We start from the raw sequence: 27,047 nt of genomic DNA, 5'->3' as shown, positions 1-27,047 counted from the left end.
TTTGACTGTGTTATTTGGTCTATCAAGGACAGATGATTGAGCTTGGCTTGTTAAGGCTAACAGTATAGGCTCTGACCCTAACTCCAGTAACAATCTGATCCACATAATTTTCCTGTGGCTTCTAAAATAAGTTACCACAGAGTTGCTGGCTTAAAATAACAAACATCCTCTCACTTTGGAGGAAGGTAGAAGCTAAAAATCAATGTCACTTAGGAAAAAAATCAATGTATCAGCAGGGTGACATTTGCTCCACAGTTTCAAGTTTTGAAGCTGCACTCTTAGCTTGTGACACTCTCAAAGCCATGTTGAAGTCATCATTTGACCAGTTTGATCATTTAACCATCATTTAAATAGCAGGAGAAGATACTCTAAAGAGGGACACTTGTGCTCTTCATTTTGGGTATCAGACTATTGAAACAATGAGCTCCAAGGAATTAAAATTTCTCCAGTAAGTCCATGCTAGGAAAAGGGAAGCCCTGGTGACAACAAGAGAAGTCACTTCTCTCCCTGGGAGATATTACACAAATCTCTGATAATTTATCATACCACTTTGCAAGACAAATGAGATCAAACAAAGGTAGTGAGAAAGGTCACACTTTCATCAAGACTATCTAATTATGCATACCTCTTACCCCCTAGGTAAAGGAAAATCTCATTCCAGTACCCTGAAGATTGACTGGGAGTTCACTGGACCTTCTATTTGTTTCTCTTCCCAATGCAGCCACTTTGACTAAAATCTCCTTTCTCTACTTTTCCTATTACTTATGTTTTAATGGAGGAATAGCAGAGTGAGTCTTGCTCGTCAGACTGTTAACAGTTACATTGTTGGTTTTTCTGGCCCAACTTCCTCTGTCTCCCTCATCTAGTGGCTGCTGTGATGACATTAAAGTCCACCAACATAATTCAGGGTCATTATCATGTTGCACAATACTTAATGAGCATCTTAAGGGCCCCCTTTACAATATTGGATAATAGTCATTCATTCACTCCAGGAATGAAAACCTGATAAATTTGCAAGCTTTTATTAGTCTATAGTGGCCAGAGAGTAGGGAAAATTAGGCCAAACTTTAACTTACTTTTAAACATTCTGAACAATGTAACTTCAATAGCCATCAAAATCATATACATAGTTACTTGTTACTTAATTGTTACTTAAATGCAAGTCTCTCTATTGCTGTTTTTTTCAGAGGTCTCTTCTGTCGGCCCACATTTCTACATGGTGTGACAGCCAAGTTCTTGGGCCATGGTTGGTATCCAGAACAGTAATGTACCCTGCCAGACAGGCTGTTGCTACCCTAACAAAAGCCCAGGTTATGCTGCTCCTTTTCTTTTGTAATTATGTAGATCGCCTGAGAAGAGGTGTTAATTCCAAGCTAGCAACCCAGCTGCAGAGGTAGTCCTGCTACCTGGAAACAGAATGTTAAAGAACGTCCACCTTAGTTCACCTTGGGGGATAAAAGGTGTTTGGATAATAAACACGGATGGACGATCTTTAGGATTTGAATGAAGCCCGAGACTCCCTTCTGATATTGCTGTGTGAACTGTGTCTTAATTATTCCTGCATGCCTCCGTGCCGTACAGAGAGGGAAAAGTAGTTTATGTTGGTGCATCGGACCCCCCCGACACTCTTCCCCCTTTTAAATGCTTGTACCTAAATGTAGATTAAAAGCTTTATTTTATAAACTCCAATTTTTCTTCATACTGACTCCTACAAAATTCTTTAATTTGTACATCTCATATTTTTTAAATTAAAATATCATTATATAATTTCCCCTTTACCTTTCTTCCCTCCTACTCCTTCCATACCTCCCCTCTCCCCCACACTTGCTCTCTGTCTCAAATACATGGTCTCTGGTCTTTTTCTTTAATAGTTGTTTTACACACAGATACACACACACACACACACCAGGCATATATGTGTATATAGTGCTACACATATAAATACAATCTTTTCAGTCCATAAGGTTACTTGGAACACAGTGCCTGCTGTGAGACTGCATCTCCTAGAATTAGAAATGTGAATGAAGTCGGCAGTGGTGGGTGGTGGTGCACACCTTTAATCCCAGCACTGGGGGGGGGGAGGGGGGAAGGTCGGCTGATCTTTGAGTTCAAGGTCAGTCTGGTCAACAAGAGCTAGTTTCAGGACAGGTTCCAAAGCTAAAGAGAAACCCTGTCTCAAAAAACAAAGAAAGAAATGTGAAGAAAGCTATCCCTGTAACATTGCAATAGTATGGCTGCTAAATACCAGAATAAGAGCAATACCAACTGGCATGCTAATATGAGAGAAGGAACTCACCCTGGGCCCCAACACATTAGACAAAGAACTACAAGCAAATAAGGGCTGCTGAGAGCCAGAGGACTAGTATTCCTCAGGGAAGAGTCCTGCAGCTAGTTAGCCAATACCAAGTGGTCAGTTTGGAAATCATATACACAAGTAATATTAGAGGGATTTTTTTCTATAGTACATCAAGAATTTAGGCCGAATAAAGGTTTCTATGAAGAACTACTCAGGCCACTATAGCTGGCATCATAGGGCTGCATGTCTCCCTAATGCTGACAGTAGATGTGCCAGACACTGTTTAGAACGTACATTGGCTCTTTTAATTCTATAATTCTATGAGGAAGAGATCATGTATTAATTATCACCATTTTCCAGGAGAAGTAAGTAAGTAAGAAGGTACAACTTATATAACCCATTCAGAATCACAGATTCTAATAAAGTGTCAGGTCAAGTTGAAACATAGGGAGTCTGGCTCTGGAGCACCTAACAGCAACTCCAGTATCTTCGTAAGACAGCAGGGAATAGATAATACATTCAGGAGGGAAAAAGAATATCCTTAAGTTACTAAATTATTATCAAGTAGAAGAAGTATTACAAATATTCTGTATCACTATTCAAAACTAGACCAAGAACAAGAGCTGCAAATTATAACATCTGAAGACATTCCTGGATCATTATAAATCAGCAGTGTGAGTGTGAATCTCCCATCAATGGAAACCGAGCAGGATGGAAACAGGTAACAGTTATAAAATGTTCTAAAATCTTGATGGAGAGCTAAGGGACTACATGTCTCTCGAGGCAGATATGGGGGTAGGACGTAGCCATTTGCATAGTTGTTAAAGGATGATGCTAGAACTTTATTTTATATGACTACTCAAAATGTACTAGGTACAACATGACTAACAAAGATGCTTGCAAACTACGCTTTTCTTCATTATAAAGGCATTTTTATATGTGAAACTGCATGTTACTAACATGCATCTGATTCCATTACAAATCCTTAAAATCCAAATAAAAATAGAAAGAGGGAACAAACCTGGCCTAATTTCATTTGGTTGCTATTAAAAAGTACCCTGAGAAAAACCAACTTTGGGGGAAGTTTACTTGAGCCTGGAATTCCAAGATTTAGTCTATTACAGTAGAGAGGCAAGGTGTCAGAAACTTAAAACAGCTAGTCACATCACATTCACATTCAAGAGCAGAGAGAAAAGAATGCATTGCATGCCTACTTGTATTCACCTTCTCTGATATTCTTACACAGTTCAGGAACCCTTACATAGGGAATGGTGCCACTCACAGTAGACTAAATCTTCCCACATGAATTCATGTAATTAAAACAATTACCCCTGGACCTGCCCACAGGCTGACCTGATCTACACACAATCCCCCTATGAAACTCTCTTTCCAGGTGATTCTAAGTTATATCAAAATGACAATTAAAAGTAACCATCACATACAAGCCTCAAATTGCCCTTAGTTTTAGCTGCCCCTCCTTATATTTTCTCTGTTGACCCAATCTTCCCTCCCCCATTATTTAAGCTTCTTAAAATGTGCACATATATGAAAGAAATATAAATAGAATTATCAAATAACGGGAGACACAAAGCCCCAACGAGGCATCACTCATCATCAAATGAAACTTCCAATATCAGAAATGGGATATATCTAATTGTGTTGTTGGCCAAAGGAGCTCCATGGAAAACCCCAAAACAACCCAGGATATTGTCAAGGCTATTGATTGCTCTCCACAAAAATGATGGCAAGGTTCAGCTGTCAAAGACAACACCTACACAACTCATTAAACATGGAGAAGTCAAGCTGGTGCCTACCTAGAACCTTTAACCCTACTGACTAGTGTTTGTAGTATTAGATTCTGTTAATTAGAGGTTAATTCAGCTACAAACCCTTTAATCTACAATGGTGACCATGCTGCCAATGTAGAGGTCAGAGGATTACTTGTGGGAGTTGGCTCTCTGCTTCCTTTTACCATGTGGGTTCCATAGATCAAACTCAGGTCATCAGGCTTGGTAAGTCATTGGTGGTGCCTTTACTGACTAAGTCAACTCAAAGGTCTCCAAATCTCATTTTAATGTGTATCTATTCTCACCTTTAGTAACTCTCTCAATTATGAACACTCCTAATACCATCTCATACCTCTGACTCCATCACCTTTTTATATCCTCTTATATGGATCCTATTCATGTCCTTTTATATCAGGGAGGGAGAGAGGGAGAGAGAGAGAGAGAGCGCGCGCGCTTAGATGTCAATCTTCCTAAATATCCCTTTCATATATCTTCAGTTCCTCTGAAAGTATTTTCCTTGGCAAACATCCAGAACTATGTAAATAAAGCTAACTCATCTAATTTCTCAATTTAGTACCAAATTTAGTACCAAAGCCATCAAAAGGCATAAAGCAACAGCATAAAAGGTGTTCAGAGTAGAAAGGATGGCTATGGCAGCTTTTCATTGAGTCTCAGTGGCCTGTAAGGTGAAAAGTGAATTTATAGTGCATCACTCGTGTCAGAGTCCAAAGTGTATAGGTAGAAAGGGTATCTATAATGATGGAAAATACCTCTTATGGGGTTTCAAAACTGAGTATAAGAACTAAGACATCTGTCAGAATGCCATACTGCTGAGGACACAACTTACTTATGTTGTCTAACATGAAAAAAAATCAAACTAATCTCCAATTGGAAGCTTCACTCCTACTTACTAGCATTTATGGTACTCAAAGGTACTTTGCATATTACCAGAGAAGAAAAGTAATGGTAAATTTCACCAAGTAAAAACCCTGTGACTACAATGGAGATGGGCCTATAAGATATACTGATGCAATCATGGCACAAAGCTTGTGAGAATAACCAACTACTTTTTATTAGATTTAAGACCCTACCTCATGATATAGAACCCATACCTGACACTGGTAAAGTATTAAGGATATGAGGCTAGATAGGTCATAAGCCTCGGGAAAAACCTACTACTATTCTGCTAAAGGGGCGTAGCAATAAAATGATTCCTAATGGCATATTGTTATTGCCATAGATTAGGTCCTTGCTCAACCCTCATCAGAGAAGCTTCTTCTTGCAATAGTTTTTAATTAAAACAGAGACCTACAACTGAGCAACACATGCATAGGGAGAGACTTTGGAGAACGGAGTCCAAACTGGAATGTCTTTATCAAATGCCTCCCCTCAAGGCTTAGAGATCTAAGTGGAAGAAAAGGCGGAAAGATTTTCAGCTGTCAGAGGTGGTGGACTACTGCAAGGAAACAGTGTCACCCACACACAAGAGGCCTGATGCGTGCAACAATTCACAGACACCATGATAGCACACACAAGGCCTGAGCAATTCAAACCAATCAAAACTGCAGCATTAAGAAGAGGAGTGGGACGAAATCCCTCCTCTAACCAAGAAGCTATTGGCAATTGGTATCTGCTGGGAGAGGGAAAATCCCTTTTCTTCATTGGAGTTGTCACTGGATATAACAACATACTTCAGGGCAGGTCCCATGGCCAGGACTGTTGGCCAACACAAAATGGACTTCATATTTTTCTTCATGCTTTTTGTTTTATTTTGTTATGTTTGTCTTGTAGGGGTTTTTGTTTGTTTTTATTTTATTAGGCATTTATTTTTGTTTTGTACTTGTTATTGTTTTGAGAAAGGAAGAGAGAGGGGCATGAAGTTTGGTGAGAAGGGAAGTTGGAGTTATCTGGGAGGAGTTGGAGGAGGTGAAAGAATACAATTAAAGTGTATTGTATAACAAAATTTTAAATAAAAATAAAGCATTTCATAGCCTATATGCTTAACTAAAAGGATGATTGCCTGATAAAATCAATGACTTAAATAGGATTAAGAGTTACCCAAATAGTAGACAAGATGTTTAAGGTGCAATAAAAAATGACTTCTCATCTCAAGATCTATGGAAACCATAAGCTGAAAGAGAAAAGATAATTAACTGAACATAAATCAAAGATGACTCAAGAATTTAAAGGGAGAGAGATTGGAGATATTAAAGGAAAAAAGGAAGCTATAGAAATATTTTTTAATTAAAATAAAAATCTATTTATCAAAAAAGCTACATAAAATTCTTCAACAAAAATACTCTTGAAACAAATGCAAAAATATTGGAAAATCTCAGCAAAGAAATAAGAGTCAGTTTTAATTTAAACACTTAAATGCACGCCAGGCGGTAGTGGCACACGCTTTTAATCCCAGCACTCGGGAGGCAGAGGCAGGCGGATCTCTGTGAGTTCGAGGCCAGCCTGGTCTACAAGAACTAGTTCCAGGACAGGAACCAAAAAGCTACAGAGAAACCCTGACTCGAAAACAAAAAAAACAAAAAAAACCAAAAAAAACCACTTAAATGCAAACTATATAACTGATAAAACACAATAGCATGTGTCTTTTAAATAGCTATCAAAGTTGAGGACAGAATTTAGGTATATTTTACCTGGTTTTAACAATAAAATAAAAAATAGGGGTGGGAGAACCTAGATTCATAGGCATCTGTGGATCATGACAAATGATCTAAAATTTATATCATCACAGATCTAGATCTCTGGGTAAAAAGAATTAAAATAAAACAATAAAATGGAGAGTCCTTATGTGAACAAGATGGTAGAAAAGAAGGTTGAATTTGGGGATACCAAATTCAACAATAATACATAGACAATTTCCTCAAAGAGAAATCCAGAAACCACCTAAAGACTCCTGCATCTCAGCAAGCATGACCAGCCATACTGATGCCAACATGAAAGGCTGCAGTACTTACTCGCCATGATATCTTTGCCCAGCTTAGCACAGTACAATCAGAAGAAAACTCAATTGCTGGCTTCTTCCTGGAGAGAGAGAGAGAGAAAAAAAAAAAGACTAAACATATGTCAAACATATGGATTTGTGGGGGTGAAGTGAGGATGGGTATGTGAAATTAAGTTACATCTTCCCTGAGTCTGAACACTGGTATTAAAGATTACCAGGTGGAGGGACCATTGAAAATAAGACAAATAAGATAATCTCCCACCCGATACCCTCACTGAGTATGGAACAAGAGAAAAAATTCCAACTCTCAGATTCTCATTGGGAAGGGGAAAAGTTGGAACGTATGTCTAACATGTTATTTTTCAAAGAGCTACTCAAGGTAGTCGCTCAAATATCATCACTCTCAAAACCCTGACAGGACCGGGCATGCTCAACATGTCTGAAGGCAGCTGAGAATAAAGCAGATTGCCATGACTTGAAATGTAGTAGAACAGAGTTTAATACAACTTAGTGACTTCTATTTTAGGAATAGAATAAAGTAAGTGTTCGACATGTCATTTTTTTAAGGCTACTTTCCACAGAAATGATTTGTTTTGTCAGTAAAAGCATCAATGCTCACATTTTTCAATAGATTTTAAATTATAATATATCACTTTCCTCCTTCCTGTTCCTCCCATAAGCTCCTCCCATGTACTCCAACCCCTCCCAGGACGCGCACTTTCAAACTGACAGCCTCTTTTTCTTTGGTTATTATTGTTACATACATCAATATGTATGTGTGTATGTATGCACAAATATATAAATACAACCTGCTAAGTCCATTTTTGTTGTTGTGTGTGTATGTGGTTTCAGGGTGTCACAAAGGAACCCACAGAGACAACCAGCCTGGGTTCATAGGAACTCACAGACACTGAAGTGACAACTAAGAAGCCCACATGGGACTGACTTAGGCCCTCTACATATATGGGACAGTTGTGTAGCTTGGTCTACTTGTGGGACTCTTAGCAGTGGGAGCAGGGACTGTTCCTGATGCTTTCTCATGCACTGGGGGAACCTATTCCTCATACTTGTTTGCCTTACCAAGCCTTAATATGAAGGGAGGAGCTTAGTCCTACCTCAACTTGATACGCCAAGATTTGATGACATCCATGGGAGATCTGACCCTTTCTGAACAGAAACAGAGGAGAAGTGGATTGGGGTGGGAGCAGAGGGAAGGTGGTGGGGAGGAATTGCAGGAGAAACTGCAGTCCAGATATAAAATAAATTAATAAATTTAATTTTAAAAACTACAGCTGCTCCAAAAGTGCAGTATCAAAGAGAAACACCAGAGGGAGCAAAATATTGTAAAGAAATCAGAAAAATAATTAGTAAATCTTCATAATGAGTAATCCAGAAGTGTGAGCAGCCCCCAGAATCTCTAATCTCAGGTAAAAGCCTTTTTCTGCATAAAGCTAGCTAACCAGTAGAAATGTAGAAAAGCAAACATTTTCTCAAACAAGAAATGGAACTAAGAAACGTGGACCACACAAAGCACAAAATGCATTCCCAAAATGACTTTAGAGAAGGCATATAAATCATCTGACAAATAATTCAAAATAACTGGCACAAAGGTATCAAGACAAAAATTATATATGAACAAAATGAAGATATCAAATGAAGCAATAGATAATGTAAAATCCAAGCTAAAGAATAAAACATGTAAACTGAGAAAATTCACTGGAGTGCTCTAGCAGTAGCCTTGATAAACCAGAAAATTGAATTATAAAACTTGAAGACAGGCAGCTTGAAATTATAATGCAGGCAGACGTGGCGGCAGCGCAGACGCGGCACAGACCTGAACTTACATTTTCTGATGGTCCAAGTATGAAACAGTGAAGTCCACACTGAGAGCAGATCTTCCCACTACAATTAAATCAAGTAGGTTTTTTGGTGGCTGGCCTGCAGAGTGGTAGGCCTTTTGTTGGCGAGGTCCCTGGCGAACGGGGAGCCTGGTCCTGTCCCTGAAGACCCTCCTGAGTGGTTAGAGTGTTCTTGGCCGGCAACGGGACCCAGGAAACGGAGTGGGGGCATTCCCCGACCCCCTTGACTCCCAGGTCATTCTGCGGGGGCTACTCCCCTCTGCTGGGGCTGCTCCTCCTCTGCTGGGACCTCTCTCTCCCTGGACCATCCCAGGTTGCGCCCAGGGGCTTCCTTCCTTCTCCCTCCCTTCCACGGGGCCGCAGGATCACCCAGTTCAGCCTATTTGGGCGCTGGGTCGGGTGCTCAGGGCAGAGGGCAGCGGGAGTTTCCTTGTTTTGTTGGCTGGCCTGCAGAGTGGTAGGCCTTTTGTTGGCGAGGTCCCTGGCAAACAGGGAGCCTGGTCCTGTTCCTGAAGACCCTTCTGAGTGGTGAGAGGGATCTTGGCCCACGGCAGGAGCCAGGAAATGGAGCAGGGGCATTTTGTATGCGGGGCCTCTGGCCAGCAGGGGAACCTGATCCTGTTTTAGAAGTCCCATTAGATAGCATCGGTAGGAGGAGATGGGCAGTGCCAAGGCAAGAATTCACCCAACAATCTGAAAAACAACATGAAAACACCAGAACCCAATGATCTTACAACAGAAGGACTTTAACACCCTAACACAGAAGAAGTGGAAAAAATTGACTTTATGAAAGCAATAGAGTCCCTTAAACAACAAGTAAAAAAATGCCCTTATAGAAATGGATGAGAAATATAACAAAAAGTTTGAAGAAATGAGTAAATACGTAAATGATACCTTGGGAAACCAAGAAAAAACGATCAAACAGGTAATGGAAACAGTTCAAGAATTGAAAACTGAAATGGAAGCAAGGAAAAAAACACAAACTGAGGACCAGCTGGATATGGAAAATCTAGGTCAACGAGCAGAGACTACAGAAACAAGCATAATCAATAGAATACAAGAGATAGAAGAAAGACTCTCAGATTCTGAGGACACCATAGAGAAAATAAACGCACTGATCAAAGAAAACAGCAAAGCCAACAAATTCTCATCACAAAACATTCAGGAAATATGGGACACAATAAAAAGACCAAACCTAAGAATAATAGGGATAGAAGAAGGAGAAGAGTTATGCTCAAAGGCCCAGAAAATATTTTCAACAAAATTATGGAAGAAAACTTTCCCAACATAAAGAAAGATATTCCTCTGAATATTCAAGAAGCATACAGAACACCAAATAGACTGGATAAAAAAAAACATCCCCTCGCCATATAATAATCAAAACACAAAACATACAGATTAAAAAAAGAATATTAAAAGCTGCAAAGGAAAAAGGTCAAGTAACTTATAAAGGTAAACCGATCAGACTTACACCTGACTTCTCTATGGAAACCATGAAAGCCAGAAGGTCCTGGATAGAGGTACTGCAGAAACTGAGAGACCATGGATGCAAGCCCAAACTACTATACCCAGCCAAGCTATTGTTCACTATCAATGGAGAAAACAAAACATTCCAGGATAAGAACAAATTCAAACAATACGTAGCCACAAATCCAGCCTTACAGAAAGTAATAGAAGGAAAATCACAACCCAAGGAATCCAACATTGCCAACACTCCCTACAATAACTCAGGCATCTAGTGACCCTTCACCAGCACAACTCAAAGAAGGGAGACACACAAACTCTACTCCCAAAAACAATAAGAATAACCGGAGTAAACAGCCACTGGTCATTAATATCACTTAATATTAATGGACTCAATTCACCTATAAAAAGGCACAGGTTAAGAGATTGGATACTGTAGAGAGCCGCGTGGAGTCACACCTGATGGCGTTGTGTAGAGAGCTGCGTGGAGTAGCACCTGATGGTGCTGGCTCCCGCCCTCCGCGATCCCGAAAGCGAGTGCTCTCTGTGATAATCAACTCCTAATATCAACTAGGCCTGACTTATGCTATTATCACGCAATGATTGTCAGCTGCTTGCATATGCGTGGACCTATGGGCAGTGCCCACCTGGAAATCTGGGGTTGGTTGCCCATGCCTACTTAAGGGCTGGGAGAGGTTTGCCTGGAGAGAGAGGAAGAAAGAGAGGAGGAGAGAGAGGGAGAGGGAGAGAGTGAGAGTGAGTGAGTGAGAGAGAGAAAGAGAGAGAGAGAGATTTTACAATTGTTAACAAGGTCCTGAATAAGCAGTCCTGAGAGGAAAGTTCATAGCACTAAGTGCCCACTTAAAGAAAACGGAGAAAGCATACATTGGAGACTTAACAGCACACCTGAAAGCTCTAGAAAAAAAAGAAGCAGATGCACCCAGGAGGAGAAGAAGACTGGAAGTAATCAAACTGAGGGCTGAAATCAACAAAATAGAAACACAGAAAACAATCCAAAGAATCAATGAAACAAAAAGTTGGTTCTTGGAGAAAATCAACAAGATCGACAAACCCCTATCCAAACTAATTAAATGACAGAGAGAGAACACGCAAATAAATAAGATCAGAAATGAAAAGGGGGACATAACCACAGACACAGAGGAAATTCAGAGAATCATTAGATCTTACTACAAAAGCCTGTATGCCACAAAACTAGAAAATGCAAAAGAAATGGACATTTTTTAAAATAAGTACCATATACCAAAGTTAAACCAAGACCAGGTGAACAATCTAAATAGACCTGTTAGTTGCGAAGAATTAGAAGCTGTTATAAAAAAACCTCCCTTCCAAAAAAAAGCCCAGGACCAGATGGCTTCAATGCAGAATTCTACCAGAACTTCCAAGAAGAGCTAATATCTATACTCCTTAATGTATTTCACAATATAGAAACAGAAGAGTCATTGCCAAATTCCTTTTATGAAGCTACAGTCACCCTGATACCAAAACCTAACAAAGACTTAACCAAGAAAGAGAATTACAGGCCAATCTCACTCATGAACATCGACGCAAAAATTCTCAATAAAATACTGGCAAACCGAATCCAAGAACACATTAGAAAAATTATCCATTATGATCAAGTAGGATTCATCCCAGAGATGCAGGGCTGGTTCAACATATGCAAATCTATCAATGTAATCCACCATATAAATAAACTGAAAGAAAAAAACCATATGATCATGTCATTAGATGCTGAAAAAGCATTCGACAAAATTCAACACCCCTTTATGATAAAGGTCTTGGACAGATTAGGGATACAAGGGTCATACCTAAATATAATAAAAGCTATTTACAGCAAGCCGACAGCTAACATTAAATTAAACGAATCAAAACTCAAAGCCATCCCACTAAAACCAGGAACACGATAAGGCTGTCCACTCTCTCCATACCTCTTCAATATAGTGCTTGAAGTTCTAGCAATAGCAATAAGACAACATAAGGGGATCAAGGGGATTTGTATTGGAAAGGAATAAGTTAAACTTTCGTTATTTGCAGATGATATGATAGTATACATAAGCGACCCCAAAAACTCTACCAAAGAACTCCTACAGCTGATAAACACCTTTAGTATGTCGCAGGATACAAGATCAACTCCAAAAAATCAATTGCCTTCCTATACACTAAGGATAAGGAAGCAGAGAGGGAAATCAGAGAAGCATCACCTTTCACGATAGCCACAAATAGCATAAAATATCTTGGGGTAACTCTGACCAAGGAAGTGAAAGATCTATTTGACAAGAACTTTAAGTCTTTGAAGAAAGAAATTGAAGAGGACAACAGAAAATAGAAGGATCTCCCTTGCTCTTGCATTGGGAGGATCAACATAGTAAAAATGGCAATTCTACCAAAAGCAATCTATGGATTCAATGCAATCCCCATCAAAATCCCATCAAAATTCTTCACAGACCTGGAGAAGACAATAATATATGGAAACTTTATATGGAAAAACAAAAAACCCAGGATAGCCAAAACAATCTTATACAATAAAGGATCGTCTGGAGGCATTACCATCCCTGACTTCAAAATCTATTATAGAGCTACAGTATTGAAAACAGTATTGGCATAAAAACAGAGAAGTCGAACAATGGAATCGAATAGAAGACCCGGACTTTAACCTATGAACACCTGATTTTCGATAAAGGAGCTAAAAGTATACAATGGAAGAAAGAGAGCATCTTCAACAAATTGTGCTGGCATAACTGGATGTCAATCTGTAGAAGAATGAAAATAGATCAATATCTATCACCATGCACAAAACTCAAGTCCAAATGGATTAAAGACCTCAATATCACTCTGAACACACTGAACCTGATAGAGGAGAAAGTGGGAAGTACTCTACAACACATGGGCACAGGAGAACACTTCCTACGTATAACCCCAGCAGCACAGACATTAAGGGCAACATTGAATAAATGGGACCTCCTGAAACTGAGAAGCTTCTGTAAGCAAAGGACACTGTCACTAAGACAAAAAGGCAACCCACTGGCTGGGAGATATTCACCAACCCCACAACTGACAAAGGTCTGATCTCCAAAATATATAAAGAACTCAAGAAACTAGACTGTCAAATGCTAATCAACACAATTATAAAATGGGGCACTGTGTTGAACAGAGAATTCTCAACAGAAGAAGTTCAAATGGCCAAAAGACACTTAAGGTCATGCTCAACTTTCTTAGCGATCAGGGAAATGCAAATCAAGACAACATAAAATACCACCTTATACCTGTCAGAATGGCTAAAATCAAAAACACCAACGATAGCCTTTGCTGGAGAGGTTGTGGAATAAGCGGTACACTCATCCATTGCTGGTGGGAATGCAAACTTGTGCAACCACTTTGGAAAGCAGTGTGGCGGTTTCTCAGGAAATTCGGGATCAACCTACCCCTGGACCCAGCAATACCACTCTTGGGAATATACCCAAGAGATGCCCTATCATACAACAAAAGTATATGCTCAACTATGTTCATAGCAGCATTGTTTGTAATAGCCAGAACCTGGAAACAACCTAGATGCCCTTCAATGGAAGAATGGATGAAGAAAGTATGGAATATATACATATTAGAGTACTACTCAGCAGTAAAAAACAAGGACATCTTGAATTTTGCATGCAAATGGACGGAAATAGAAAACACTATCCTGAGTGAGGTAAGCCAGACTCAAAAAGAGGAACATGGGATGTACTCACTCATAATGGGTTTCTAGCCATAAATAAAGGACATTGAGTCTATAATTCGTGATCCTAGAGAAGCTAAATAAGAAGGTGAACCCAAAGAAAAACATGTAGTTATCTTCCTGGATATTAACCTATATCAGGCGATGAAAGGAGACAGAGACAGAGACCCACATTGAAGCACCGGACTGAAATCCCAAGGTCCAAATGAGGAGCAGAAGGAGAGAGAGCACGAGCAAGGAACTCAGGACCGCGAGGGGTGCACCCACACACTGAGACAATGGGGATGTTCTATTGGGAACTCACCAAGGACAGCTGGCCTGGGTCTGAAAAAGCATGGGATAAAACCGGACTCGCTGAACATAGCGGACAATGAGGGCTGCTGAGAAGTCAAGAACAATGGCACTGGGTTTTGATCCTACTGCACGTAGTGGCTTTGTGGGAGCCTAGGCTGTTTGGATGCTCACCTTACTAGACCTGGAAGGAGGTGGGAGATCCTTGGACTTCCCACAAGGCAGGGAACCCTGACTGCTCTTTGGGCTGCTGAGGGAGGGGGAGTTGATTGGGGGAGGGGGAGGGAAATGGGAAGCGGTGGCGGGGAGGAGGCAGAAGTCTTAAATAAATAAATAAATAAATAGAAATTATAATGCAGAGGAAGAAAAAGAAAATATATGAAAAAGAGTGAAGAAACAATAAAGGATGTACAGGACACTATCAGGTAGGTCTTTATACATATTAAGAGATAAAAAGAGAGAGAAAGAAACACAGATCATTTGATAAAAATAATAGGTCACCCACCCCAAATACAGGAAGAGAAATGGATTTACAGACTAAGAAATTCGAAAAAACTATGACTAAGAGATTCTACAAAAATCCACAGAATTTGACACTGGCATACATCACAACCAAATGATTACATGTGAAATACTTAAATGGAGTACAGATCTAAACAGAGAATTCTTAATAGAGGAAATTTAAATGGCTGAGAAACACTTAAAGACATTTTCAACATCTTTATCCGTCGGGGAAATGCAAATCAAAACTATTTTGAAATTTTACCTTACTGCTGTCAGAATGGATAAGATGTGTAAAACAAACGACAGCTCATGGTGACAAGGATGGGAGTAAGGAGAACACTCCTCCATTGCTGGGAGGAGTGCGCATTTGTACAGCCACTTTGGAAATTAGTATGGTGATTTTTCAGAAAATTGGGACTCAGTCTACCTCAAGACCCAGCAATACCACTCTTGGTTATATACCATAAGGATACACACTCACACCACAAGAATATTTGCTCAACTGTGTTCATAGCAGCATTATTTGTAATAGTCAGAACTTGGAAACAACCTAGGTACCCCTCATCCCAAGAATATGGATAAAGAAAATGTGGCACATTTACAAATTAGAGTGCTACTCAGTTTAGTGGCATTTCATTTGTATGGTAATAAGTAAAGCTTGTCTGGGGATTGGGAAAGTAAAACAGCCACACTGATCAGCCTTACAGATCAGTTAACAATGAAACACACCTTTAATCCCAGTAGCTACACTAGCTTGCCATAGAAACCGGCAGTACTGGTGCACACCTTTAATCCCATAACTAGAGAGGGTTATCAAACGGGAGGAGACAGTTCTCTGTCTCAATCTCATTCTGAGGTTTCCTGGAGGCAGGATCGCCATTTCAGATTGAAGTAGAGATAAGAGCCAATGGCTGGCTAATTTGCTTTCCAGATCCCCAGGCAAGCTTTATTTATTAAAATACAAATGAAATGCCACTACAATTCAGCTGTTAAAAACAATGACATCAAAAAAAAATGACATCATGAAATTTGCTAGCAAATGGATGGAACTAGAAAAAAAATCATTCTGAGTCAGGTAACCCAGACCCAGAAAGATAAGCATGTCATGCATTCACTTATATGTGGATATGGGATGCTAATGAAATGTTAACCAAGCTACAATCCTTAGATCCAGAGAGGCTAGGTATAGCCGAAGTGGGACATATGGCTCTCTCTAGGAAAAGAAAATAGTATAGGTTTTATGGGTGGAGTGGGGCTGGGTTGGAGCAGCACCCCAGCAGGATCAAGTGGGAGTGGGAGAGGGGAATGAGTTTGAGGGACAATTAGAATTGAGGGGCATCTGAGGGGTTATATGGAAACCTAGTCCAATAGAAACTTCCTAAAATATATAAAGGTGATCCTAATGTAGTTTTCAAACGAGGGAGACAGAATCCCAACTGGCAGTCTCTTGTCACCAAATGAAGTTTCCAGTACCAGGACAGGGTTGTTGGCCAAAGGGGTCCTACAGAAATTCCTAAATAATCCAGGCTGTTGCCAAGATAGTAGGTTGCTTTCCACAAACTGACAGTAAGATCCTATTACTGAAGACAGCACCCATACAACTCGCTGAACATGGAGAGGTCAAGCTGGCGCCTACATAGAACCTTCACCCCTATGTTCTAGTGTCTTTGATATGGGAAGGTACTCTACAGGCTACCAAAAGAGAAATGTAAACACCAACCCAGCCACAAAACCTTTAATCTATAATGTTGTCCTGCTTGCAAAATATGCTAAGGCAATGGTGGCACAAAGCTTGTGGGAGTAACAAACCAATGTCTGATTGACATTGATCACAAGATGGAAACCATACCTGACCAAGAACCAGAGACTAGGTAGCTCATGGACCTAGAGTAAAACCAAATATTATTGGTCATAAAAAGTAGTGATAAAATGATTCCTAATGATATTCTGTTATACTCATAGATCAATGCCTTATTCAGCCACCATCAGAGAAGTTTGCTCCTGTAGCAGTTGAGAACAAATACAGAGACACATAGCCAGTCATTCACTACAGAGAGAGACCTTGGAACACACAGTCCTAAATGGGATGTCTCTAGAAACCCCCATCCCCCACCCCAAACTCAGGGAACCCCACAGAAAAAAGAGGTGGAAAAAGTGTAAGAGCCAGAGGAGATAGAGGCACCAGGGAACGAGGCCCTCTAAATCAACTGGGCAAAGCTCATCTGAACTCACAGAAACTGAAAGCAGCAAACACAGGGTCTACAAGGGTTTGCACCAGGTCCTCTGCTTATAAATTATAGCTTTCAGTTTAGTGTTTTTATGGGACTCCTGAATGTGTGAATGGGTGGGTCTCTGATTCTTGTGCCCTCTCTTAGGGCGCTTTCTCTTCTGTTGGGTTGCTTTGTCCAACTTCAATGTGATGGGTTTTGTTTAGTTTTACTATATTTAATTTTGTTATCTCTCAGAAGCCTGTTCTAGTCTAATAATAAGCAGAAAGGGAGTAGATCTGGAGGGTAGGAAATGGGAGGGGAAGGGTGAGGGGAGAGGAGGCAGAGAGGAACTGGGAGGAGTAGAGGGGGTAAACTGTATTCAGGATATATTGTATGAGAAAAAAATCTATTTTCAATGAAAGGGAGAAAAAAAGAAAGTAAAAGGAAGAGAAAGGTGCTGTTGGACTCTAGCGTCCAAACACTGAGGAGGAGTCACCCCCAGAGACCATCGCACACACCACAGCCGATGCAAAAGCATGAGGATTTTATTAATTCTGTCATGACAGGGTCCCCCAGCATTCGGGAAGCCGAGGGACCCCGAATAGCTGGTACAGTCTACTTTTAAAGGGGCCACAGAAGCAGGGGGGGGTTGTTCTTTGACTATTATGACTGGCTTATTCGAAAGGGCTATTACCAATAATTGACTGGAGAGCTGTTGCCAGATCAGGTGAGGTAAGAGGTCATTTTGACCCCGTTTCCCAGGGGACTGAACCAAAACATACGTATATGGGTAATTGTTCAGGAACTGAGTACGTGCGTGTGTAGCTGTTAGGTCCTTGGTTCCCATGGGAGGAGGGGAAGCACTATGGCACAGAGGCTGAGAGGATTCAGAATTGTCAAAATGGCTTCAGAATTGTCTTAAAGTCTTACAGTGCCTCATCATTGATCAAGAGTAACCTTTCAGTTGATGAAACGTTAAGTTCAAAGCTTAGAAGAAAAAAGTGTTAACCAAGGATATCATATCCAGAAAAACTGGCCTCCAAAAAAAAAAAAAGATACCTTTTTTCCCACATAAAACAGAGGGCTATCATCATTAACTAAATACATTACAAAAGACAATGTTAAAGGATGTCTTCACTTCAAACGAGGTGATAACTAAAAGCAACAGAAAAGCAAAATTAGGATAATACTGTAATGCTGAAAAGGTGATACACAGATCACTTTTAATTCTAGAATACCTTAAACAAAAGTATGAGATAATTATTACTACAAAGTATGTTATTGCAAACCTAAAGTAAAACATATAACTTGTGACCAATAATATAAATCATGAGAAGTCAAAGTGTAGAGAATTTATGAGTTTGAAAATTAACATAATCTTAAAATATACTGCTATAATTACAAGATGTTTTATGTAAGCCCTATATTAACCAAGAAAAATCAACTAAGAAAGGTGTACCAAAAAAAAAGGAGAAAGAAATACAAATATCTCTGCGAAAAAGAAGAGGGAGAGAGAGTGAAGCATGAAAGAAAACAACAAGGGAATATCTGTAGGACAGAGAGAAAACAATGAACTTGAGATAGTAAGTCCTACCTTATTAATAAATTCTTTAAATACAAATGATTAAGATCTTCAATCAAAATCTAGACAGTGACTGAATGAATAACCAAATGACAAAATAATATTTAACAATATGTTAACTACAAGGGATTCATGAAACACTTATCAAAGATGAATAGGAGTGACTACTTATTGCATATAAAATAGTCCTTAAGGCTAAAAATGACAGAAAAGGAGAACATTCTATACTAATGAAAACTGGGTCAGTTCTAAAGCAATAAATAACAATTATAAATACAAATTTGCTCAACAGTGGAGTATAAAATATATAAAACAGTTGAAAGAATAAAAGGAAAACTTCACAACTATTCCTCAAACGGGTTACATAAACCAAATAGGAAATTAAACAGAATTTGAGCAGCACTTTGAACTAACTCTAACTGAAACTAGGAGATGAATATATATGCTGCCAGTAGTAAGACACTTAATCTCCTTGAGTATTAAACTAACTGAACCCAATAAATTTGTACAAAATATTCCACTCAACATCCATAAACATATTCTTCTAACAACCTCTAGATAAATCTAGCAAGCAAGAAGAAAATGGAAAGACAGTGAAATCATATCAGTCCAATCATAATACTTTAGAGGTTCTTGCTGTTGTTCATTTGTTTTGTTTTTTTAGACAAAATCTTACAATGGATCCAATGCTGACTTCAAATTCATGACATAGCTCAGGCTAGTCTCAAGTTCTTGTGTGATTCTCCAGAATGCAGAGATTTATAGGTATGTACTACCACACCTAGCTTCCAGCCATAACACAGTAACATTAGAAATCAGTAGCTGAAGAAAAATTAGAGAACTCAAAATATGTGCATTGTATAACATATTTTGTTTTGTTTGAAACAAAAAGTGTAACTCTATAGCCCAAGCTAGCATCAGACTCACAGCAATCCCCCTTCCAGCTTCATGAGTACTGGGAGGACAGAGCTGGACTACATGCTTTGGAACAAACAAAAAGTAAAAGAATACACCAAACAAAAAATCAAGTTATCTTGGGGAAAATAAAATACAACATACCAAAATTATGGTATGCAGGAAAATTAGAACCAAGCAGGAAGTTTGTAGTGATAAATAGCTAATTATTTTTTTAACTTTTATTCTCTCATACTTTGCATAGTGACCATAGTTCCCCTCCCTCTACTCCTCCCCGTTCTTCCCTTACCATCCCCTCCCACAGATTAACTCCTCCCCCATTTTCCTTCAAAATTAAAAAAGCAGTCCTCCCAGGAATGTTTGCTGAACAGGGCATGATAAATTACAATGAGACTGGGCATAAATCCTCATATCAAGGCTGGACAAAGCAACCCAGTAGGAGGAAAAAAGTCCCTACCACATGAAAAACACTCAGAGACACCCCCACTCTCATTGTTGGGAGTCCCACAAGAACACCAAACTTAGTCGGGCGACGGTGATGCTCACCTTTAATCCCAATACTCGGGAGGCAGAGGCAGGCGGATCTCTGTGAGTTCAAGGCCAGCCTGGTCTACAAGAGCTAGTTCCAGGAAAGGCTCCAAAGCTACAGCAAAACCCTGTCTCAAAAACACACAGCCGGGCGGTGGTGGCGCACGCCTTTAATCCCAGCACTCGGGAGGCAGAGGCAGGCGGATCTCTGTGAGTTCGAGGCCAGCCTGGTCTACAAGAGCTAGTTCCAGGACAGGAACCAAAAGGCTACGGAGAAACCCTGTCTCGAAATATCCAAAAACAAAACAAAACAAACAAACAAACAAACACCCAACAACAAAAAAAAAACCCACAAATTACACAACAGTAAAGTATAATAAGGTATATACACAGGACCTAGCTTAGACCCATACAGGGTCCATGCTTTTTGTTTCAGTCTCTGTGAGCCCTGATGAACCCTTCTTAAATGATTCTGTGGGCCATAGTCTCTTGGTGTCCTTGACCCCTCTGGCTCCTATAATCCTTCCTTCCTACCTTCTGTGGGATTCCCCTGACTCCACTTAGTATTGACTTGGGTCTCTGCATCTGTTTCCATCAGTTGCTGGATGATGCTCCTCTGGCAACATTTGGGCTAGGCACCAACCTATGAGCTCACAGAATATCATTTCATCAACATTTTTTTGGACAGTCGTGTGTGGTTCATTCCTGGGTCTCTGGGTTGTCCTACCTCCAATTCCCGGCCATCCAGGAAAGACAAAAGAATAATCCCCACAACCTAACTTAAAAACCTCTAGGAACTAGATAAAAGAAGAATTAAGATGAAAGTAACAAGAGGGGAAAAAAACTAGACAACATCAACAAAGCAAAGAATCAGTTTATTGAAAATTTAACAACAAATGCTGAAAAAAATCTAGAGTAAAGGGAACCATCAGTCACTTACAATGGAATTGCAAACTGATACAGGCACTCTGGAAATCAGTGTGGAGAATTCCCAAAAAACTAAAAATAAATGTACCATATGACCCAGCTATGCCATTCTTCAGCATACATCAGAAAGAACTGATATCCTACCCCACACATACTTGCTCAGCCATGTTCACTGGTACTCTAATCATAATAGCTAAGAAATGAAAATAAGTTAAATGTCTTTCAACTGATTAATGGATAAGGAAAATGCAGTTCATATACACTATAGAAAACTATTCAGCTGTAAAGAAAAACAAAATCATAAAATTTCTCCAGAAAGGGACGGAACTAAAAAAAGAGTATACTGAGGGAGGTAACCCAGAATTAGAAAGACAAATGTCAGATGTTCTCTCTCATCTGCAGTTACTAGCTCTGAGTCTTCAGATGTGCGTATTTAACCTGGAGTGATTGCAGAAAGCAAGAAAGTCAAAAGAGGCTACTTCAGAGAAGGAAGCAATAGAGGGGGAAACAGAAAGGTACAGATGAGCTAAAGGTATAAGTGGGGGAAATGGGAGGTCTTTAATTGGAGGGGAGGAGATTAATACTGAAGAAGGGGTAAAATAAGAGTAAGAAACTACCAAAATAAACCTATAATACACATAAGTCAGTATATAAATAGACATATGTAGTTCAAATGAAAAATGTCTTATCTAAATGACAATGTTTCCACTAGAGACAAAGATCATCTAACAAAAATCCCCACTCCTGAGCATGAGAACTCCTTTTTTGAGTTGTTGGTCGGAGTTGTCCAAGATACTCCCAAAACATTATCGGCTATTGCTATTGCCCTTGGCTGCCCCCATCCCGCACACAAACACACAGGTGGAAAGTAAATTCCTAGTGCTGAAGACACCATGTATTTCAGACTTAGGGCTCAGAGACCCCCTATGAGTAAGAACTGACCTGAAATCCTCCTCCCTGAGTACTAGCTTTCATGGTACAAAGGGTACATGCAAGTTTCCAAAGGAAAAAAGTAAGTGATGTCTATTAATTACAACAATAATAACATGATATAACCTTAATGATGCAATAGTGGCACACATATCTTGGCAGTAACTAACACTCACTATTTGGGCTTAAGGCTCATTCAACGAAAGGGAAATCATGCCTAGTCCTGAGAGCATAGTCAACTACTATGGGCTAGTGAAGTCACTGATACTGGAAGAAAACTCACAAGTGCCACTTTACTAAAACAGTGTAATCTCTAGCTACATTCTAAATATTTGTCCTTATCCCTACAGATATGTGACATTCTATCATCAGGACACTTCTCTTTGCAACGTGTGAAGACTGTTACAGAAAACCACAACTAATCAAAATGTAGGATTGTGGAGCTCAGTCCCAACTGATACATCTACCACACAACTTCTGCGCCTAACACTCAGGGTGGTAGAGAGATTTTAAGAGACAGAAGATAGGAAGTTTTCTGTGAGTCAGTGACTTACAGGAATGTCAGAAGTAACAACATGTCTTCCCTGACATGACCTGAACAAGGATGACACCAATAGACATGCTTATGTGGAAGGGACAATGCTCAGGAGGTTTTAACCCTAGACAAAGAACTTCAGGTGACTATGGGATGCTGAGATTGGGAAAAAATAGTTATCCCCCAAGAACACACCAATTGGTTATCCAGTGCCTGAAAACATATACATACAAGTAGCATTATATGGACTGAGTATGTTGTATTTATGTATTTAGGAATACACACACATAACACATAACAACAATTAAAGGAAACACTATAAATTTGAGAGAGAGACAGAGAGAAAGAGAGAGAGACAGAGAGAGCAAGAGCGAGCAAAGGGTTGCACATGGGTGGGGTTGAAAAAGGAAAATGAAGGTATAATGATATAATTATATTATAATATGAAAAACTAATATAAATTGTATAAGTTTTTAAAAGATAAAATTGTCAAACATTACCTAGACTGTGAATAAGAGATAATATCAAAAAATCAGTAATAGACATTAAAACTGGAGCTGAGAATATGGCTCAGTGATTACAGTGCTTTCTATGCAAGCTTGAGAAGCAGAGTTAGGATCTTAGAAACCTATGTAAAGGTACCAGGTGGGTGTGACAGTCCAAGTATAATTCCAGGACTCAGAAGGCAAAGACAGGGTCCCTAAACAAGCTACATATCCAGACTAGCCACGCAGGCAAGCTCTGTGTTCAAATGAGAGACCTTGCTTCAATATATATGGTGGAAAGTGATTGGAACGACACTGGGTGTCGATATTCCTCCATATACATTCACACACATGTGCACATGCACCTACACACACATGAAAACAAGCATATATTCATGCACACATACCATACACATGGTAAAACTATCACAACTGATGCCATAAAAACAACAGGATTATAAGAAACTTAAACAAGCCGGGCGGTGGTGGCGCATGCCTTTAATCCCAGCACTCGGGAGGCAGAGGCAGGCGGATCTCTGGAGTTCGAGGCCAGCCTGGTCTACAAGAGCTAGTTCCGGGACAGGCACCAAAGCTACAGAGAAACCCTGTCTCGAAAAGCTAAAAAAAAAAAAAAAAAAAAAAAAAAAAAAAAAAGAAACTTAAACAACTATACGTCACCAAATTGGATGGCATAAATTATGGATAAATTTCTAGAAACCCTCAACATACCAACACAGAACAATGCAAAATTTAAAAGTCTGTACACAGAATTTATGACTGGTAAAGAGACTGGACTAGTAATCCAAAACTTAGAGCTAGAGGCCTAAGTAAGGACAACAGGCCAAACTGCTGCTGCTCACAGATACAACAATACTCAACAAAAACTAGTAAGCCAAGCTGACCAGCATATGACAGTGTTTATAACATGATGAGGTGAGATTTGTCCCGAACATATGTAAATATGTGAAAATAGTTAATATGATACTCCACAGCTGATGTGGGAGTGTCATATATCAATCTGTTGATTTCATTGGTTAAGTAATAAAGAAACTGCTTGGCCCTCATAGGTTAAAATGTAGGTGGGTGGAGTAGACAGAACAGAATGCTGGGAGGAAGAGGAAGTGAGCTCAGACTCGACAGCTCTGCTCTCTGGAGCAGACGCCATGCTCCCCTCTCCCTGGTAGATGCGATGAAGCTCTGACCCAGGATGGACGTAGGCTAGAATCTTCCTGGTAAGCACACCTTGGGGTGCTACATACATGAATAGAAATGGGCCAGGCAGTGTTTAAATGAATAGAGTTTGTGTGTCATTATTTTGGGGCATAAGCTAGCCAGGCAACCATGAGCCGGGCTGTGGGAAGAGGCCCGCAGCCCCTACTACACACAGCAAAAGCGAGCAAAATAGAATCCACATGATCATCTCAATATTACCGAAAATCATTTGACAAGGTTCAACATCTTTCATAATAAAAACATTCACCAAAGTAGGAACAGAAAGTAATTTCATCAGCAAAATACAGGTCACATAGGAAGAGCTCGTAGCTAAGATCACTTTCCATGATGAAAACCTGAAAGGTTTTCCTTTAAGCTGAAAGCAAGGATGCTCATTCTTATCACATTTACTTTATACAGCACTAAAACGCTACCCAAAGACATTAGGCAAAGAAAATAATTGATGACATGTAAATTAGAAAGAGAAAAGTAAAATTCTATCTGTTCATGGGTGAAATGATTTTATATATTGAAATTCCTGAAGACACCACAAAACTAAAACTAACAAATGAATTTAGCAAAATTGCAGGAGCTTAGTAAACCTGAGAAAAGCTGTGTTTTTGTCTACTGAAAACAAGCAATCTAAAATGAAAATTAATATAATTGTATTTCAATACTTTCAAATTTTTAGAATATATAGAAACAGCAACAAAAGTTATGAAAGGTTTGTATGCTGTAAACAACAAAGCACAGATGAAAGAAATTAATGAAGAAATAGACTGAAAGACAATGTATTACTAGATTGGAAAACTTAATGTTAAAATGTCCATGTTACACAAAGCAATCAACAGATTTGGTGCAATTTTCATTTTAAAAAATTGACATTTTTCTATAAAAACAGAAAGAATTCTAAAATCTATAAAGCTCATCGAACAACACCCAATTGCTAAACAATACTGAAAAAAGCATAACAAAGCCAGAGATCTCACACTCTCTGCTACCAAGACAGATCACAAATGGAAATAACAAAGCATGAAACTGGCATGTAAAGGCAATGCACCAATTTGGAAATGAATAGTGAACCCAGAAATAAATGCACACAAATATAGTCGAAATGTCTTTCATAACAACGCCAAAGCCGCATAATAGAGGTAGTCTATTCAATAGATGGTTCTAGAAAACATGGATATGTGTGCAAAAGAATTATATTGTATATTAATCCTACACCACACATAAAAATAAACTCTAAATCTATTGAAACAGATTAAATAGACTAAAGACCTAAAGTTAAGACCTGAAATTGTAAGCTTTACAATAATGGTCTTGGCAGTAATTCTTTTAGCTGTGACACCAAAAGCACAGGAAAGAAAATTAAATAAGCAAGTGGAACTAGATTCAATTTAAAAGCTTTAATATACCAAATTTATCAACATGCCCAGTGTGGTGGTATGTGCCTTTAATCCCAGCACTTGGGAGGCAGAGACAGGTTTTGAGTTCAAGACCAGCCTGGTGTATAGAGCAAGTGTCAGGACAGTCTGAGACCCTGTCTCAAAAGAAAAAAAAAAAAAGGCAAATTTATCAACAGAGTTAAAGGGCAACATATAGAAGGAAAATGTAAAACCTGTATGCATTTCAGGTAAGAGAGTAGTATGCAAAATAAAGAACTCATACAAGTGAGTAGAAAAAACAAACCCACTAGAATACAAATGACTAGAACAATTCTTCCAAGAACAAATGACTAATAGGTATGTGAAAAGATGCCCAACATTACCAATTACCAGAGAAACTGAAGTGTGATTATTTCAAACTTTTAATAAGATTGCTGGAGCAAGAACAGTTTTTAAAAAGACAAAACAACAAACAGAAAATAATAAGTATTGTTCCTTAGCTCATACAATGTGAAAAACATGATTAATAATAGTGTGTTATATTTATGAGTTTGCTAATAAATAGACTTATAGCTGCTTTTGCCACAGCAGATGGGTAACTATTTGATATGATAAAAATTCCTGTTTATTTCACCATAGTAACTGCCTGCTTATATATGCCTCATGGCACATTTTATATACTCTGCACAAAATAAGTTTACTTTCTCTTTAGGTTGACATACAAAGTAATGGATTTCATTATACACTTAATATTAAAAGTTAAACCCTAAGTCACTATTGCACCAACTATAAAATGGAATATTCACCAAAAAGTATTGAATCTGCTTATTAAGTTAAAAATAGAGCTATAGGATTCAGCAATCCCACTAGATTGAAAAAACAGAGCTAAATATATGCTATCTTTAGGACAGTTGTTTCAAACATAACATGGCTACACTGAAAGTAAATGGAGGGAAAAAGTTATGCCATTGAAACATCAAGGGTTTTTTTTTCTTTTTTCTTTTTGGTTTTTCGAGACAGGGTTTCTCTGTGGTTTTGGAGCCTGTCCTGGAACTAGCTCTTGTAGACCAGGCTGGTCTCGAACTCACAGAGATCCGCCTGCCTCTGCCTCCCAAGTGCTGGGATTAAAGGCGTGTGCCACCACCGCCCAGCTAGCATCAAGGGTTTTGCCCAATAGCCTGGGAGAGCCTGGAATCCTCCATCCTGCTGCTTTTGTCTTTCAGTGTGGGGATTCCAAGCACATACTCCTACAATGAACTAAAAATGTAGGTATTTTTTTTTAAAGCACAGTATGTATATTGATATCAGATAAAGTAAACATCAGAGAAAACTAAATTACCAGAGATAATGAACATTACATAATATCCATGATGTAAGAAGATTCTTGCTGAGAAAGAGGAAAATTAGAAACTAAAGGTCTAAGAATGGCAGAGAGAAGGTAGAAGGTA

The 27,047-nt window shown here is 39.1% G+C and overlaps 1 protein-coding gene across 5 annotated transcripts in view; it reads right to left on the bottom strand.

The window, feature by feature from the left end:
* Positions 1 to 27,047, bottom strand: part of Zc3h12b (zinc finger CCCH-type containing 12B) — a 200,762-nt gene that overhangs the window by 159,922 nt on the left and 13,793 nt on the right. For 4 of the 5 annotated variants that reach the window (XM_057759265.1, XM_057759267.1, XM_057759264.1 and 1 more), the window contains exon 2: positions 7,053 to 7,119. The exons of the other annotated variant lie outside the window; for it this stretch is intronic. The gene's annotated coding sequence lies outside the window, so the exon portion shown is untranslated. The remainder of the gene's footprint in view (positions 1 to 7,052; positions 7,120 to 27,047) is intronic. 5 annotated transcript variants of the gene reach the window in all.

The sequence above is a fragment of the Chionomys nivalis genome, chromosome X (genome assembly GCF_950005125.1).
Source record: "Chionomys nivalis chromosome X, mChiNiv1.1, whole genome shotgun sequence".
Classification (NCBI taxonomy): domain Eukaryota; kingdom Metazoa; phylum Chordata; class Mammalia; order Rodentia; family Cricetidae; genus Chionomys; species Chionomys nivalis.
The sequence above is the reverse complement of the archived record's forward strand: the minus strand, read 5'-3'. Positions and strand labels throughout refer to the sequence as shown.